Source organism: Typopeltis vanoorti, chromosome 13 (assembly GCF_054136105.1).
Source record: "Typopeltis vanoorti isolate ZY-2024b chromosome 13, IOZ_Tvanoo_1.0, whole genome shotgun sequence".
Lineage (NCBI taxonomy): Eukaryota > Metazoa > Arthropoda > Arachnida > Uropygi > Thelyphonidae > Typopeltis > Typopeltis vanoorti.
The window spans coordinates 83136040-83155576 of NC_143561.1; the positions used below are offsets into that span (position 1 = coordinate 83136040).

The 19537-nt window shown below is 33.8% G+C and overlaps 1 protein-coding gene across 8 annotated transcripts in view; it reads left to right on the forward strand.

Moving 5' to 3' along the window:
• LOC150100319 (poly(rC)-binding protein 3-like) overlaps nt 1-19537 on the forward strand; it is an 874229-nt gene that overhangs the window by 173956 nt on the left and 680736 nt on the right. For 7 of the 8 annotated variants that reach the window (XR_016549294.1, XM_090403220.1, XM_090403223.1 and 4 more), the window contains one exon: nt 10159-10213. The gene's annotated coding sequence lies outside the window, so the exon portion shown is untranslated. Of the gene's footprint in view, nt 1-10158; nt 10214-18958; nt 19119-19537 lie in introns of those variants that run through there. The other variant, XM_090403224.1, reaches the window with a different exon arrangement.

The following is a 19537-nucleotide window of genomic DNA, read 5'->3' on the forward strand; positions in this document are numbered from 1 at the left end:
AATATATTTTAATGCACTCGTTTTGTTTTACTTTCCATTTATCTTCTAAATTTTGTGAAATTTCTCATAGATTATAGAAGTCCCCATATGCTAACGAAATTGCCATCCAATAGATGAATGATCCCCAGTTTTATCTTTCAAAATTGTATTAAATTCAATGTACGTGCATGCATATACACTGATCATGCTGTAACTAATCTTTATATCTTTAATCGTATAGTTAATTGGCGACAGTGCATTACTCTTTGCTTTACTATAAGCAGATTCACTAGTTACATCTTCAGAATTAAGCTTTTTTTTACAATAGCATACTTCTATGAATAGTTGCTTAAATTTCATAGCAACTTGACACGGATGATCGGAAATAATTTTAAATATTTATAACTTTATCGAAGCTCCTATTCCACAAATCAAGTCAGAGAAATGCGTAATGTAATTTCTGGGTGCGAGATAATGCCATGAAAGCGGGTTTGTTATCCGAATGATCATCAGGCTTTTGAAATGACTCCCGCGACCCGAAATCCTCATTAGGCACTTTTGACGCATCCTAAATTATGTAACAGAGGAACGAATTTTTTTAAATTAAACATTTGAGTTCAAAGTATATTTTATCTCTTAACAGATAAAATATACAGATTGATTTTTAAATATCTTATTATTCATTTGCTGATCCCCCCCCCCCCCCCACCATCAAATCGGACTCAATTAGCTTGGCTGAAATGTTTTACATCTCCCTTCATTTCAGTCGCAACGCGCAAAGTTCTGTTGGAATTATTACTAAATACGAAAACTGATAAACAATATGCTTTATTAACGGAAGGTAAAATAATATTCAGTTATTTTACAACCCATTAAAGTTTGAAATGCTGAGTATTTCTGTAATAGAAAGTAGGAAAGAATATATGGTACAATTATGACAAAAGCAATATGATTCTCTGACTGAAATTTTCCTATTATATGGTCTCTTATATTCGCAGAATGTTTGTCATCTTTCTTTTGCGTTAGAAAATTTAATTTAATTTTTAGAGAAAATGTTACTCTGTGATGATTCCGATTTTGGCAAAAACAAAGCCTTCCCTCTTTACAATGATTTAATGTCAATTCTATGGTCAGGTAGGTAGTAGTAATAAAGCACTTTCGTATGAGTATTTCTAGTTATTGAGATGCAAAACCCTTGGTGATATAAACGAGGCTTATCTAAACACGAATGCAATATAATAAATACTGAAATAATGCAACATGTATTTGAGGCAATTTAATGTATGAAATTGTAAATACAGTCAGTCTTCGAAATATGACGGGATTTCGTCATAAGTTGGAAACCTGATAAACTATATGAACAATAGGGATATGTTCACAATGCCTGAATGTTGAAATTTGTAGGCCTGTTTTGTTGTATTTTCTGACAAATTTTAGTGTTTTTGTTTATAATGAAATAATAAATGTATAAATTATAACTAAAAGTATTGTATACAGTACTTTACTGTAATATTTAATGAAACAGTGTACATAGCTGATGTGCATTTACCAATAAAATAATCAGATGAAACACATGTAAGAGTAATTATACAAATTTTCTGTTTTAGTAATTGGACAATTCATCGAAAGAGGCACGATCATCAACAACAAATCCTTAAAATTCAGGAATTGCAATAAATTGCTTTTACTTTTCTGCGAGTATTTCTTCTTCTGTAGCAAGTAGTTGCAGCTTGCTTTATTCGGTATAGTACTTTGCTAAATCTCTCTCTATGTAAGGATCCATTTCCTCAAAAATCCTAATTTCTTAATTTTGTTTCGCTGTAAACTTTTTGTTAACCCGCTCAGCTTCTTCTTCAACTTTCCATGCTTCTAGTTCTATTACTGCCTTCCTTGCAGAGTTTTCCACAGTTTCAATCGCTCTTCATCTTCATTGTTAACCTGCAACTCCAACTCTTCAGCTAGCAGCACTGTCTTTCACCGATCTGTTGTAAGGCTTTATCGAATCCCATGAATGTATAAACATGTATTTTCAGTGGCTTCTTCCAAACACTATTCATACATTCTGCAGCTAACTGACTATATGCTGCATCTACATTCTTTGTGCAGTGCGAGATATCATATTCTTTTCAAATGCTTAGAGTTTTCTGAAACTCAGGAGAAGTAACCGGGTGGTGGTAAGTCGCATACGCGGTATACTGATTGTCAAAAATTTAATGTAATATTTCCATGGTTAAAGACAAAAAAGACTTAATAAACATTATGATTCTATTTAAATGTCTTCGCACTCATTGTGAATCTCCCACAGCATTAACGATAATTTGAACTTATATATAGATAACGTAATGTTTTTTTTTATTTTAGAACTAACTCCATTTTATTGTTTCGGTCACGAAAGCCAAAACTATTAGATACGTCCCTATGCTAAATGAAACCTATCAGTAACATGCAATTAACAGTACTTGCCTGTCACACTAACTTACTGCAGGCAGGATGGTGGTGGGTAGACTTAACGGTGTGGTTCATGTTTTTTTTTTTTTCAGACACTCTAAGCTTCTTACTACATAGACTGACTGGTGCTGACTGGTATTCTGCATACTTCCATCAAAATATCGCACTACATCAGAGGACATGTGAAGGAGTAGTTTCAAGTGATAATGGTTGCTTAACCATAATGGATTTGGCTTTTCCTTCACGGAATCTCAACTCCATTGAGCATCTTTGGGTTGTACTGGATGCTACTAATTATTCTAACTTGACCACTATGAAGAACGTAGGGATACCAGTTTATAATATTGAGATCAAACGAAACTACCTTCTGAAGTCGGCAATTCTGCATGGAATTATCATAATTTACTTAACGTTGTTCCCAGCGTTCCTTGCCTAAGCGGAGTACTGTAGTGACTAATTTTTTTCCCGAAAGAATCACTGGAACCCAAATTTAATAAGCCTGTTTCAGATGTTATTGATTGATCACTCTTATCCAGTGTTTCTCAAACTTTCTTTAGTAACCTCTCCCCTTAAAGGACTTTTAAGTCTATTTTTCCTCTAATCATCTCCTATGTAATTTCTTTCTTTCTTTCTATAAAATCATCTTCCATGTAATTTCCTATATCAATATATTATTTTCATAAGGGTTTACTGCGCTTTTTATCATGATTTCAATTATGAAATCAGATAGGAACGAAATCCCTATATCAGAGCAAGACTGTGAGAGGCTAGCGATTTTCTTGTTCCTGGACTACGTAATTCATGAGCAGTATATTTATGCAATGAATATATTGCTTGTAAATAATACCATATACAGCGTGCTTCAAAGGGATATTCTGTTATTTATTTACGATTTTAAAAATTAAGTGTATGTTTCCTCATCAATTACTTTAGTCTGGCAGCGTGACATTGCTGGATAGTGCGATACCTAATATTGTTTTCGTACCAAAATCTAATTTTCACTCCCCCAAACAAACCGCTCTTATCAGACTACGATATTCAACAGAACATAGCTTACTGAATTGGAGCATTCTGAAAGCAACAGAAATAACCAAAATAAAGCATCGTTTTCTCATCCCGTTCAGTGAAAATCAACCAACCTGAACAACTTCGTAAGGACGTTGTAAGCAGAAAACATAATGGTGCAGAAATATCTCTCAAGTCGAATCCTTTACTCACTTCCGACTGTTTATTTGTTTAAGGATTGCTTGCTTCAAAAATATTTAGAAGCAAGTTAGGTGTTGTTAATAGTTCAGAATGTAAAATCTCTCTCTGTAATTACAGGTACAATACTATTGAAAACTGTCTTTTATGTAGTGGAAAAACAAAATTGCAGTCAAACTTCTTTTTCAGTATTTGGTTCCCCGTTTATTATGCCATGCTTTATGGCAATTGAATTTTTGGAGAATTCATGAAGAATGAAATAAACGCGTTTTACATCCATTCTTCCCGTTATATGCACTCCAGAAAAAGTGAAGTATTAAATTTGTAGAATTTCTCATGACTTTCGCCGCAATTCTTTATTGGTTATGGAGATTTTCACATTGGAAATAGAAATTGCAGAAAATAATTAAAACATACTTTACTATATATTCTGTCAAAATGAAATCTCTGCCTATTCTTTTTTTTTTTTTTTAATTTGTTCGCTAATCACTGTCCACTTTAGTATGTACCTACACAAGGGAGTAGAACATTAATCTTCTTGAAGGAAATGATTCCTTAAAATGTATGATGTTAAAGACATTATTTGAGCCTAAGAGCTTAAATTCCTTTCTGGCTATTAAAAAGTTATGCAGAACCCATTAAAAGCGGGATTTTCAATGTAATGAATATGTATGCTCAGCTTTGATCGATTACAGTATTAAAAGGGACACTTTTCTCATTAAAGAGTTGGAGACCAGTTATCTTGAGCTCTGTTGAATATCTATTATAATAATGGCTTCTTTTATACTGATATTCTTGAATAGAAAAGTGCATTTTATGTGCGCATCTGCACCCTGTTTATTCATCATCCTATGATATGCTGCTTGCAGCTCATTACTGATTGAGCTGCTAGCCTAATCTAAAGATCTCATTCCTATAATGACTATAGATGTATTTTAGTGGCAGCAGTCTTTCTTTTTCCATATGAACAATGTATGTTAATGAAATGAAAAAAAATCACGGCAGACATATTGCATTTTTATATAAAAGACCGTTCTTAAAAATAGGATGGTTTCATTGTTATTTATGACATATTAGTTTTGTTGTGCTGATTAAAACATTTAGTATGAGGTAAATACTACTACTGTTAATGCATTATTTATAGGAAATATAAGTACAGTTGGATTTGCTTATTAGAATAAAAGCATTCCAAAATTAAATGTATAATAATATATGTTTAATTTGTATAATAAAATATAATACGTACTTCTTTTCTTTATTTTTATGAATTTCAAATGTCAGACAATGTTTGGTAAAGATGAAAGTTATTTTAACTGTAAATGTGGTAGTTGATATGTTTATATACAATGAAAAGTAAAATGCTTATTTAAAAAAAAAACCACAAGTGTTAAAAGCTGATGTTTTAAAAACCTGTGTTTAATGTTATCAAATTTTGCATAGTCAACATTTATCCAGCACATTATTCATAATTTATTTCTTTTCTCTCAGATTTCACATTAAACCTCACCCAGATATTTGGCTGTCTATATATCCTATAGGTACATGTAGGGGAAGTATCCGATAGAATAAAAAAAAGAGTTTTATCTTCGCCTCATATATTTTAATATTGTCTGCCGAGATTTGATTACGTAATATACAGGAAAGAGAGGAAGGATACTTCCGACTACTATCCCCGATGTTATATCACGCAAGCCTAACATTAGAACGACGACTTTGAACTTGAGATAGAAAAGTACATGCAATGCTGGCTTGATGTCATCTAGTATTTAGTCGAATTAGAATGGTTGGCTAAATGACTCATATTTTCCACTTAACTGAAATACACATCAATTGGGAGTGCTACCGTGCACATTCTCCGGGTTTTCCAGGGTCTCAAACAGTTGTATTCTCCCCTCATTTTACTTTATTAAATGAGATGTTGATCAATATCTCGGTTTTTAAATATTTTCCAGTGTTAAAGAGAAAGTCGAGATGCCTAAGTACATAAATGCGTGTTGAATGAACAGAAGAATAAGAAATAATGCGCGCTTCTATATTAAATAATAGAACGTCGATATACGGTTTGCATACGATTCACCCTCTGCCTTGAATCGAATCTATTACCATATATAAAATTGTCGAAATCCAAATGCCTTGAAAAATACACAAATATTTCCTAAATGATACAATTCTGAAGAAGACAAATTGATTACATCTGATTAATGATTACAAATTGAATTACATTAATTGAATGAGACAAATTGATTACATCTGATTAAAATGATTACATCATTTTAATTACGTTTGCCTTTCCATCGTCAAATAATTCTACAGATTGTACCAAGAAATGTGTTCAAATTATTTAGCCATTTACAATTGGGAACAAAATTGAGATTTTTTTTTTTCAGTTCTTACACCCTCAAAATTAAAATTCCGGTCTGCATAATTCAGGAATAACTATATTCCTTTATTTTTAATCTGCTGATTTGATTACGTTTAATGCATTTTCCTGTCCTTATTGAGAACTTTGATTTTTTGAAACCTATGTAAATACTGTAATTCCCACTTCTTCAAATATCATAATTCTTTCTCATATAGCACGCATTTCAGGAAAATTTTGGTAACAAATACAGTTTTACTCTTGATTAATGTGAATATCAAACTTCTATCTCTCTTTAGTTTATCGTTCATAAGTATTGCTATTGAAAAGCGCGTACAAAAAAGAATACCGAGTTTTTCGGAGGGTGAGTAGGCTATGGATGTTATATATTTATATAAGGATAAACTGGATGTGAAATACAGTCCAGGAGAACTGATCTTGAATGAAGATCGGAACATAATGAAGTAAGAGATTTCTTTTGGAAAATTGGACTGTTTGGACAGCATTGGAATTCTCTAGATTACTTCGTCCCCACGTGAGAATGGTGTGAAAATCAATGTTTAAGACATTGGTTATGGAAGATCTTAAAGCCTGAATCATTTGACTGCTACAGGGTTTCTCGAATGAAGAAGAGCATGGCGAGTACTGTCATCAGCAAAACTATGGACAGGATTTCAGGTTAGAGAGAGCATTGATATATGGGAGGAAGAGCGTTTGCAAGAGTAACAGAACCTTGAGATAGTCCAGCATTGATAAAGAATCTTATAAGAGGAAGCTTTGCAATCAAAAAAGGACACAGAGGATGAAGAGATCATAAGATATTAGCTTGGTAAGAAGGAATCAGCTAGACACGATCAGATGCCTTGGAAATAACAAGTACAACCGCATGAATTTCTTTAGTTCTTTCCATGGAGGTCTAATGTAGAACTAGGATGGAAGAATCCATATTGATGATCACTAATTAATTTATGGGACTCAAGGTAGTGAAAAAGCCGATTAATGACTTTCTACATCACTTTTGAGGGTATTGAGGTAAAAACAATGGGAAGATAGACTCATGGCCGACTTTTATCTTCCTTTTTAAGGAAAAGTTGGCTAACTCTTATTTCCATGCTATCAGACAAGTATGATAATTTGTATAGGTTATAACAGGATAGGTGTTAATTCTGGAGTACAATATGTTCAGATGATTTCTCTTTCCTTACTAGCGTACTACAATTTGCTATTTTACTAGCATGGGCTACCTATTATTATTAAAGAAACGAAAAGTCGAAAGTGACTTGTTTCAGGCTATAGTGATCGGGTTTAAAATCATAGACTCAAGTATAGTAATTGTATACAGTTTACAAGTGCACCCTCATGGCATAAGAAGGAATAGGTTAAAATTATTTCCAAGCGGATCTGAGGTAAAACATTCATTCGTCTGTTTTTTGAATTTTCGCGATTTGCCAAGGAACTTCGACTAGGGAAGTTTAGACATCTAGTACGGTTAAAAATAAAATAGACTGCTGTTAGTGTTTTTTGACATTTTGTGGGTGGTATTCGGAAATACCGGATTAAAAAAAAAGTTTTTTCCCACTCTGTTTTACTTAATTGAATCGAGTACATAATTCAAGGAAGTTGGCATACGATCGTATTAAACCACAGACCAAAATGAAACATGCACAAGAGATCGCTGCTTCATGTACCCATTATGTTACGCTTGTCAGCAGGTATAATCTTCGCTTTTTTGAACTTTCCTTCTCTGTAATTCAAATATTTCCTTGCTAACGTGGACTGAAACGTTTTAATTGTTGTAAATATTGAACTGTTCAGTTAATTTTGCTGTATTTCTCTGCGCATGTTCTATTCTGGAGAGCTGGGTGATTAAATAAATTCACTACGTTTTGATTAAATGAATAAGTAGCCTGGGGTCTGTTATGTTTAGCAGATATGTAGCGCTTAATTTAAATTCTGCAGCATAAGGGTTTCCTTTTTTTCTTCACCAGGTTTTAGCTCATTGTTATTCACAAAACACACTGCTGTAAATAATAACATCAAGGGTATTCAGAGTACATAACCACCACTGGCGCGAATCATGCTGTTACTGATGGTAGAGCTAGAAGTTCAAGCTAAGCACATAATGCAGAAAGATATTTGATGTACAATGGATGAAAAAATTCGCTCTCCATGAGGTTGACCAGCATGTGAAGGATGTTACTTCCTAAAAGAATTCCTGGACTGCCATAGAAAAATTATGCAAAACAAATGGTTTACTTACTTTTTATGAAAAAAAAATATAATTTATTACTGTTAATTGTTCTCGCATATTGCGTTGTAATCGCAGTTTTTGCATTTCGGTTAAATTGTTAATATTAAGCCGGAATTAAAGCCATTCAAGTTTAGTTTAAGTGATGGGTAGGTGGAATACCGCCATTAAGACATATATTGTTATAACATTTCACTTTAAAATGCACTCACAACTGTAGTTTATTATGCATAATCATTAAATTATGATTTATGTATACGTTTCTTATATTTATTCATCATTTGGCCATTAGATGAAAAAATTACTCGAACAGACGGTCATTCTTTTATTCCAGAAGAAAGTAAGAAAGACGATCATAGAATATGACGAGGAAAAGACAGACTACAAGAATTGTCCTCTTGCAAAATGTCTGTAAACATTCTGTTTCTGTAGACAGCACGCTGCGCATAAAGTTGACTACCTTATTCCAAATGGCAATGTTCCTCTCTCCTCCATTAGCCGACAAGTATTACGAGGTTTTTGACAAAAAAGTTGAGTTTTATGAAAAATGCATAACAGGTGCTAGGACATAAAAACAGTAGCGTCTTCTAGATAGAGTTAAATTATATTATACTCTCTCTCTCTCTATCTCTTACTCGTTGAATAATCCGAATCCTTATTCAAGACATGGAATTAGGATATGTAAGAATATTTGCCTTTTATGAAATAATTGTTAACCAACTGTTGCAAACGATACAGGTGATAGCAATAGCCATAATTATTAAAAAGAGGTTGGGTCATTCATAATTTTGAGAGAATAATGAATATTAAAACACTATGAATGGAAAATTTTTTCCAGTACCTAGTTGGTGGTGATTACTGAGGAGAATTGAACTGAGCTCAAATGAGATCTGGCACACATCTTAATTAAATTATTCACTTTTGGAGCGTCAAGTGTTTCCAGAGGGAGAGGGGAAAAAAGTCCATGTTCTGAGCATCAAGTACTTGGAAGTAACTCAATAAAACTTGGCAAGTATATCGGCCAAAATCAAAGACATCAAGATTTAGCCACCACGAGTAAAAGTGGCACCCTGATCAATCCACAGCATTTGATATTCCTGCCATTATTCAAATGTATTCTCTTCTTTCATAGTTTTCAATAGCAGAACGTAGTATTTTTCGGCAACATATGATAGTTTTCGTTTGGCAGAATGATGCTCTGTTAAGATATGTATGGATACGAATGCGTCAGTGTTGCTAATTATACTGTCAAAAGCCAAACGTAGCGAATGACGGGATGACAAAGTGGTCACACTGTAGGACAACAGATGAGCACCTCATAAGCTGTCAAATTGTACAGCAGCACGTTCCTATTCAGATGAAAATGAGTCATTTCTCTCAAAATGTTTCATGGCATTGGCGTATACATCCATTCATATCAAAAATCTGAACGAATTTTGGTTTATCAGGCAACACATTAAGTGCATTAGAATAGGTTCTGTTCACTTCGCTTCCTGGCTTAGCTATGCAGCATACTATTTTCTCAGCTTGGCTATCACTTTCTGGCAGTACATTACGCCTGTCTCTCAAGTCACAAATGTTTTCTTGTTGCATACGCAACAAGAAAACACTTGTGACTTGGGAGACAGACGTAAGTGGTTTCTTGTTGCATACGCAAATAATATTAATCTTCCTGCCCATATTCAAGTATTCGCGATACTCGAATTTTAAGCACTCAGAAATGCCGTGGTAATATTAATAATATCAACATTATTCATTATCTCTACCGTTTACTAGCTAGATTTGTCAGGTAACTAACCGTAAAGAAGCTTTTTTTTTGTAGTTGTCATTTTTCCAGTTAATTATGAGAACATACCTCCCAATAAATAAAAATGAAACTTAGCTTTTATAATTTAAAATAATGTTACTTTTATTTTCACAGCTTGTCCCAGCTTTGCTCCTGCAGTGCATGCTACTAAACCCAGGCGTTGTTGGAGGTGAGTATATTGATTAAGCTGTGTGCGAGTTAATTAAGAAAGAGACATTGTTTTCACCTATTGAGCAAAAAAAAAAAAAAAAGTTGCTCCATAGGTGTTTAAAAGAAAATATTGAATTATTTTTATGTACACATCATTAATACAGCTGGCACGGTCGCAAGCAAACTTGGCCAAGTGGTTAGTGTACTCGCTCTCCAAATAATAGGCTGCGGCTTCGAATTCCGATGTGGATGTTTGTCTTTAGGTGGGAGATGAAGTCCATCGCCCGGTGTGAGACTATAACCACATTGGTCTGAAGATTCCCGAAGAAGTTACATGCTTAGTCTCTTATGGAGGGTTTCCCCGATTATGTTAAAAATAACGAGAAAAAAATAAAACAGAAAAATCCTTAGCTCGCCCACATACCATTCCCACATACGAAAGGTTTATAACCTTTCGTCGGTGGGAATTACATAAAAAACATATACAAATCCCTCTAACACCGGATAGAAAAAGAGCTACTGGTATATGGAAACTAATATCTCTTTTAATATTCAGAGGGAAGTATTTGGATTATAAATAGATTACTATTGATTTCTATTGAAACTAGAAACAGTATTACTGCTTTCTAGTTTGCTATGAGATTGTAAAAATCTATAACGAATGTGCTCATACCAAAAATAAGTGAAGTGCTTTTCCATAGGACGTTGAAACATAACTTTGATTCTGAAACTAGATTGTGAGGTTTTGATTCAGTCGCAGTTTTCCTACTTATTGTTTCTACATTCCTATATAAATTGCTGGCCAACAGATGATTGTGCCTTGTATTTTTGATGTCATCATCACCTGTACGAATAAGATATTTACACTGCTTCAATCACGTTTCTTCTGTTCGAGTGGTCTTTTAAATATAACATTTCTTATAGCTGCATAGAATAGTCATTGCTAGCGTCAGAAGAAAGGGGATAGGATCCCCAGTCTCTCGTTCCTCACCTATTCCCTGATGGTTGAAGTAGGGGCATGAAAAACTCAGGAGATGCGCCAGGATCATTACTATTTTGGAGACTGAGAGTTTTCAGACTAATGAAGATTGAATTCAATTAAGGATCTCAATTAAGTTTCACTTAGTGTAGTTTTAGGTTTTCTTTTTGACATGAAAATTAAGTTGAGGATTTTTATTCAGCCATGCTTCATTTGATCTTACAACCTGTTTAATTTTTCTCCATCTGTATAAGATTATTACTAGTTTTTAATGTAATAAATAAATGTGTGTTAGGGTAAGAAAGAAAGAAAAATATACACAGTATACATAATATACGAAGGTTGATACAAGATCTGAGATAATGCATGCGATGTGTATGGTAGCAGTGGTATAAACTTCCTCAGTTATATTGTACAGTGGCATTGTGGCTGGCAGATACAGAGTTTAGATGAAGGTAAACAGCGATTGTTCGCCGATATAAAATCTGTTCACAAAATGAAAGGTGATGATTTATTACAGCGTTATTGCATTACTCGAAACATGAAAACTCGGTCCTGTGAATTAAGTCCAGGAAACAAGCGGTGCTATCAGGGATGCCCGAGCAGTTAGTGCGAAGATGATTCGGGGACTTGTTCTTGTTTAGGATTCTTTCTCAGAATGCACCATTAACGCATTGTACTGTTGTTTTTTTTAGCTCAATATCATCTGCTACGTAAACATCATCACAAGCGAAAGAATTTCTTGACGTGTTTCGTGCATAGCCTCAACCACAATGTTGTGGAATTAATTGAATGATTTGTAAACCGATGGATCTCTCTCTCTCTGTCTATCTATCTAAGGTATATATATATATATATAGCTACAAAATCCATCACCGTTTGTTTGCACGAGTTGTGGGAGGATGAGATTAAAGAGATGGCTGGAACTCAGTAGCATAGAAAAGCTCAGGATAGGACTGAATGGAGGACTTTGGAGGAAGACTTCGTCTACCAGTGGACGGAAATTGGCTGAAAATGATGACTGTCTAGACAGTAGACACTCTAAACTAACATGGCTCTGCAACTTGGTGACGTCAGCATCAGTTCGCCCACATGGCGCAGTCTATAAATAACTAATTACAGTATATATATTTAGTTGAAATGGGTTAGAATAATACTGGGGTGGAGTTGAAGAAATGACTATAAATAAAATAAGTGAAAAGTGTGATTTATCATATAATTCGTTTCTATAGTACGCTCAAAATTATTGATTTTTTTATTTTATTTTATTTTTTTACATTACGGAATTATTTTCTTTAACACTTATGCGCATTGTGGAAAAAACACATTTACAACATAACATTATTGTCAGTAGGTTTTTTTTTTTTTGGGGGGGGGGGGAAATCTGCAGTTGGTTTTCATTATTTTGCAATGACATCAGTGTTTGTTTGTATGGTGTTGATTTTTAGTTTGTTCTTGAATATGGGAGCTAAGTGAGCTTTAATTTTTATCCTTTTTTGTAACCAAGGCAGAGTATCTGGTTTATCTGACCTTTGGCTTACCCATTGTGCTGTCAGATAAATAAACAAATAAATAATAAATAAAACGATAGACGAACCTTGATACTCGACCTCATTGAAGACTTTATTTTACAACTCTTTTTTTACAGTGCGTGTGTGTGTATGTGTCATTAGTATGTCAGGTCTTACTAAGGCATTTGTAGGTCATGAACCCTTTTTTTTTTTGTTTATCTGGCCGTCTTTTCATCTAAGTATTTTTTATCAATGTTTTGTGTTTATTTGAATGTTACGCTGTTTGCCATCTGAATTATCAGAGAATCGCAGCATGCAATTAGATTCTAATTTAAAACGTTGGAGGGGGAGGTTGCATGAAGAAATACTGGTAAAAATTAAAATACTAAATATACAAAAGATATAAAATAAGCTCATGACATCTTCATTAAAAACCCGTTGACAAAACTAAATAATCCATTTTAACATTTTAGGAAATATCCATTCAGAAGCTAAAAGAGAGCAGTGATTATGAAAGCAAGTATTACGTAAAGTAGGTCATAAATTTGAAAACATAACCGGTGTTTTATTTCTTCTCTAAATTTTGATGCTCTCCTTTAAAGTGAGGCCATTTCGTCTTGGCCTATAGCTTTGATAGGATACTGTTACAGCACACCATGTAGAAAATAGAACGGGGAATGGCATGGAATTGCAATTTACATGATTTAGTTCATAAGAACTCTGAAAATTTTATTATTGATTCGATTGTTTTATATTACCTATTGCATTATAAATTTTGTGAGTTTATATATAGAAGACACCATGTTTATCGATGGATATAATTAAAGAATCATTAAGATTATTCGCAGTGGAACTTTATTTCAAAGTATTTTTTTATTGATTTGAGATCAAACATCGATGCCTGAGATAAAATTTTTTATGACACGAATTTCTGCGATTGTGTTTCTAGATTCCTTTGATAGCCTAGATGGAATATTAGTGCACATTATCGGCGACCGATATCGGACGTACACCGAGCGACTTTGGTATTTGCAAGTATTTAGGGATTAATGGTGAACAAGGTGCACAGGATGCATCCTGCTTTCCTAAAAGAAATCACCTTCCCCCACACACACCTATATGTTAGTATGATTATTTTAATTCGTGTTCTTTTCTTCAATACAGTTCTGTGATTTACATATATACTTCTCAGCCCGGTGTTGACTCTGGATACTCCAAATTGCAAATCTGTAATAATTGACATCTACTCAAATTGAAATAACTTAATATTGAAATAACTGAAATAACTTTTCTCTGAAACGATTGCAACTGGGATTGCAATGTCGAATGCCTGCAGAGCGTATTCTCTCTCTCTCTCTCTCTCTCTCTCGTCTTTCACATTTTCGGTCATTATTTACCAATCACTTTATTCCTTTATGGAATGATTCGTCTTTCCTACGTATATTTCCATCCATAAAATTCATAGCACATTATCACTCATTAAAACAGGCCAGCCTTCTTTGATTATAATTATATATTTTCCTATTATTATATGTTCAACGATTTTAAGGCATCAGTTCTAATTCCCACTAGTATAAAGTTAATATATCGCTCCTTGCGGTCTGCGATGTTTCCTTATCGATATCAACGTTCCAAATCCTAACTCTTTTGGTAAGTCATTTGTCATATGTGAGCTAGAGTTCTGGTGCTCATTGTGAGCTAAATTATCGCTTTGTTCTTTCCTACTATTTTAATTCGAAATGATTCAAATTTCTCAAAGGATTCTTTCTCTTTTCCCCCATCACTTGTACGCCTGCAAGTTGAGAGCGCGAGTCACATATTTGGCGAGTTGCTCCGAACACAATACGCGTAGGAAGCATTGACGCACATCCTATCACCAAACAACGATCTGCAGTCCTTATAGAATGCAAATAACATTGGCTACTGCCATGTTGGTTTAAGAAGGACGTGAAGCATTACTTCACATTCGTCTTAAACCAGCTCATTTGTAGAGAGAGAGAGATTTATTTCTGAATATCATTGAGAATGATGAATATTTTAATTGGAAATGGCATAGGAAATGAAATTTTCAAAGAACGAGGGTGTCATCTTCATAATATCCTTTCTGCGTTTGAAATATTTGAGCAACTCACGACATTAAGATTTGATCAGCTATATATAATATTTTTTCTTTTTGAATTGTTTTAATTAACTTTATAATTGAAATTGTAATTTTAAAGCAATTTCATTAATATAAATCAATATTAAAAGAATAGATTGTTAAATAGTAATATGGATATTTTACTCAGCTTTTTTCTGATATAGAATATTAAATGGTTGAGTTTTATTATAGAATAATTCATAAAATTGTCTTATTGAGTGAATAAATAGTTTAATTTATCTTTATGGTATCAATTTTTATGCATACAATTATGATTGTATAAAGTGCATGAATAGAATCTTACTAAACTGCATTTATACTTTAAAATGTTCTCTTTCTCTGGTGATGACGCTTTTGTGCTTAACCGTTTTCTTATCAGGTTAAAAAAATAAAAAATCTGTATATCTTTTAATATGTTAGTTTAACATTTTAGTACTATAGGTTGTCTGAGGATTTCTCGATTTGGGAGTCTTGCTCCAGAGGCCAGATATAGCAGGTTTTAAACCCACTTCAGGTTTCCCATATGTAAGAAGGTTAAGCGATGACAATAACTTGCGAAAATTTTTGTGCAAAATATCTTCTTCTCCTTTTTTTTTTTTTTTTCGAAATGCAATTTGAATTACGTTTCTACCTAGTAATGCAGCATTGCAGACCTTCAAAAGAGAAGTTCGATTCATTGTTGCATTCCAGTGAAAACTTGGATTTGAATTACGTCACGAGCGTGAGCTTTTTTTTGTAGACCTTTTCAACGAAGGATAAGTTGAGATGGAAGCCGAAGATTTTTTTTTTTTTTTTATTAATCAAGAGGTTCCTGCCAGAAAGATTAATAAAGTGACCAGAAAGTAATGCTCCATTAACAGATGTGACAAAGCGTGACCTCGAACTCCACCCAACTTTATTAAAGAAAAAATAATTCTACCTAAATATAAAGAGGATTTTAATAATTTATAATATTTCTCTTATTTTCTGCATCCAGGAGCGTTCTTTATTTTTTTTTTCTGCAGTTTCAACTGCTCTCTATGGGTTGTGACTAATTTTCCAGAACGCAAGTTTTTAGGTTATGAATTTTGACTTCGGTATCCTGTGCTGAGTGACTGCTAGGGATGTGCGAAAATATATTTGCGCCAGGAAAATCACTTTGTGTATGGCTCATTAAATTTTCTCACTGTCAGAAGATTGATGCATCTCCAGTTTTTTGCGTTCGCTGTCTGTGGATTTAAATCTTAACATTTGATTGATAATGCCGTCTATAATCACGAGGAACAGACGCTGAAAGAAGGAATGTGCACGAAATGTGAGATTATAGAGCTGATATCAACATTTCAGTCAACTAAAACGATAGAGCGTCTTCGATCATTTAGGAAATAAAGCACGTTATCACGTCAAATAACAACTTAACACTTAAAATCAGACGATTTTTTCTTTTTCTGATTCTCATTTGTTGTTGATTACATTTGTTTGTCGAAAGTTGTACCTTTATTATTCGTTATTTTAATTTCACCAGTCTCATGACATTATCATACAAATATGAAATGGTTTATATTTCTAATTGGTTATATTTATATGATGTAACTAATTAAAATAGGTTGGTTATGTTTATAAAGTTAATACTGTATCTGATGATCAATATAATTAAATTTAGAACACCAAGATTCAAATAGGTTTATTTGTGATTGTTAAAATAATTATACTGATTACAAAAATGCTTATCATTAATTTTATTCTCTTATGCTGATTGGATTATAAATGCGAGTATATTTGTGTGATTGAGCAAATGTAAAATGACATTCGGTATTAAAAATGTCCTTCTTTTTTGTGATTTCACGTCATCATATGAATAGCGACGACATTAATTCTCCTTATGAAATTACGTAATTTACTGGACGCGATAAATCATATAATACAAAAATAGGAAAAGTAATTCATTTTATTTACAATACTGATATCTCAAGCAAGTCTGCATTATGGACTCTGATTTCACTCGTTTTTGCGAACAGAGAATTCACTTAAAAAAAGAAGGAAATATGAATGCTGATAGGTCAATAAAGCTAGTAAAACGTTGATTTTAGTGTGGAATAAATTAAGATGGACAGCAGTTTAATTACGCGAACCAACCATTTTTCTAGAGAGAGAGAGAGAGAAAATAGAAGAAAGAAAACAGGATTTGTCTGAGCGCTGCTTTGGTCATTAAATGAAAAAAAAAAAAGATTTTTTTTAATCAACTGAATTGTAAAGTGTGTCTTTAGAAATAAGTACTGAGCGCGTAGAATAAGTGCGTTCTTTATTATCTCACACGTTTAAATGGTCACGCCTCAAAGAAAATTGTCTTATGTGAACAATGCAGTTTTTCCCCCTTCAGAACTCATCTTCTTATTACCACACCACTTGATATGTTATCAAAAGGTTTCAGATTCATTAACAAAACGATGTTGATCAAGAAATGAGCATTTTTGAAAAAAAAAAACTAATAAAAGTTGCTCAAAGAGAGATGAGAGAAAATGTAATGCAACGGAAAAGTAGAAAAATCATTTAATTGGAGAGAAAAGTAGTACTTACTCCCAGAAGTGTTCGACGAACTATCTGAATAGCACGTTATGCATATCAGATAACTTAGTTTGGAACAGATCCCGAAGATGGCAGCTGGTCAACGACATCCAGTCTATCAAGATTTCTGTGGTAACGCACTGCTGAATACAAGTGCGGCCGTATGTGTAATGCGAACTCGAGACGTGCTAAATGCTTAGTTTCGCGTTACCACAGCCTATTTCAAGGACAGAAGAAAGAAGCGAAGTATGCTTTCAGTGCAACTTATTTTCCTAGCATAAATTCATTTTTTTATGCTATTCCAGAGAAGGGGATCTTCCTTAAACGATAATTCACGTTTTACGGATTTTTTGACATTCTTCCTTTTGTCACAAAGTATCAGAGATGCAAATCTCAACCCATCCCATTGACGGTTTACAAAATTAAAAAAAAATAATAATAAATTGCAAATATATGGAATGATTTTGCTTTTAAATTTTTTCGATAAAGTATGTTTATTTTGTGGCTTCATTGATTATCGATGGGAATATTCACACTAGCGTATTTTGAAATTTGAAGATAAATCAATGAATTGAATTTTTTTTATGCAGTTGAATTGAATTCTGTTCTAGCCAGCTGTTTGTTTTTATTTTTTTAAAACTGTAGTATGATGTGTATTGATTTGCAAAATACCAACGTTTTCTGAAAAAATATATATATTAGATTTGACTTCTTGATGGGTTGAGGTCTACCCGCCTCCAGTCACATTACATTTCCATGATTTCTCCCTAAAATGGGACATCATTTAAAGGTTGAATCCTCAATGCAGATTATACGTATATTGAATAATTTTTTTTTTGGATCGGCTTAAATTTTTTGATTCTATTCTTGATTTTTTTTAATATAAGAATTTGGGAACACTTCTTCATTTTTTGGTGTTTTTAGCTGCTTTAATCAACTGCAGGAAGTTGAAGTCCTCGGAGTGGGGAGGAAACAAAGAAAGGTAATATTGTTCGGTTCTGTCTGCCAACTTAATGTTTTTCTCTTTTTTATACTTTTTTTTTGTTATTCTTACATTATTTAGTTGGATTCCAGATAGGTCGGAAAACCTAAGTTGTTTCTATTATTATAATTAGATTGACCGAAAAATATTTTTTTCCATTTTACATCTTCAAACGTGAGATTTAAAAATAAAAACTTAATCCCATCTAAAAGCAATACTAGCAACCCTCACAAGGCTTTATTTTAAGGGAAAAACAAAACAAAACAAGAACTTTGATTTCATTTCCTGACAATCTTTCAAATAAAATGGTGCTTTGCCTCGTATTTCTTGTGGCACCCTTTCTAATGCAGCAGACTTGGCACGCAGGAGGTCGCTTCGTCGTAATGAATGCTTTACCTGTCCTTACGGACTGGTCATGCGGCAAGGTGGTGGCGTCACAGCAGGCAAGCCCCAGTCGTAGGAGCACACGGGGAGATGGGATTCTTCTCCGGTACAGTAGAGGTGTGGATCATTCGGCTTGGTTGGCGCCGTAACTTTTCCAAGACCCCTCTAACGGAACGGTTAGCGGCAGCTACTTGCGACTACGGACTTTCCTAGGGAAGTGCTCTCTCGATGCTAATTCGTCGTGACGTTAGACGTTAGTGACGTGCATTGTTGATTTCAACGACGTCTGCGCTGGCGTCAGTCTTGCGCTCTTCCCTTCACGTTGGTTTCGTATGCACCTTGTAGTTTAGCCAGCTCCATGAGATAAGGGATCCTTAAAACCAGGTAATTTCTCTCTTCTACTTAGAAAAATGGTGGTTTTTCCTTAGTATTATTCGCGTTCATGCACTCGCGATAGCTGCGTCGAAGAGAAATTTTTCGTCGCGGTTACCTGTATGCGGATGTTTGACGCTAATCTAAATGATTTTCATTTTTGCATTTTTGTTCCGACTTCTCTTCCATATCTTCAGGGCAATTTAAATGATCATCTCACAATTGCGCTCCGTGAGCCACTCACATACACGACTTCCTCCATGTTTGCGGATTTGTTGTTTTGAATGCCTAGTAGCGTAAGTCGCGTTCTATTAATACATTTTCCGAAATTTCACTGGTAGGGGAGGAAACAAGCCAGGGTATGAGCTGTCGCATTCGATTATTACTACTAAAAATGTGAATTTTGATTCGTTTTCGTAAAATTCTATAAT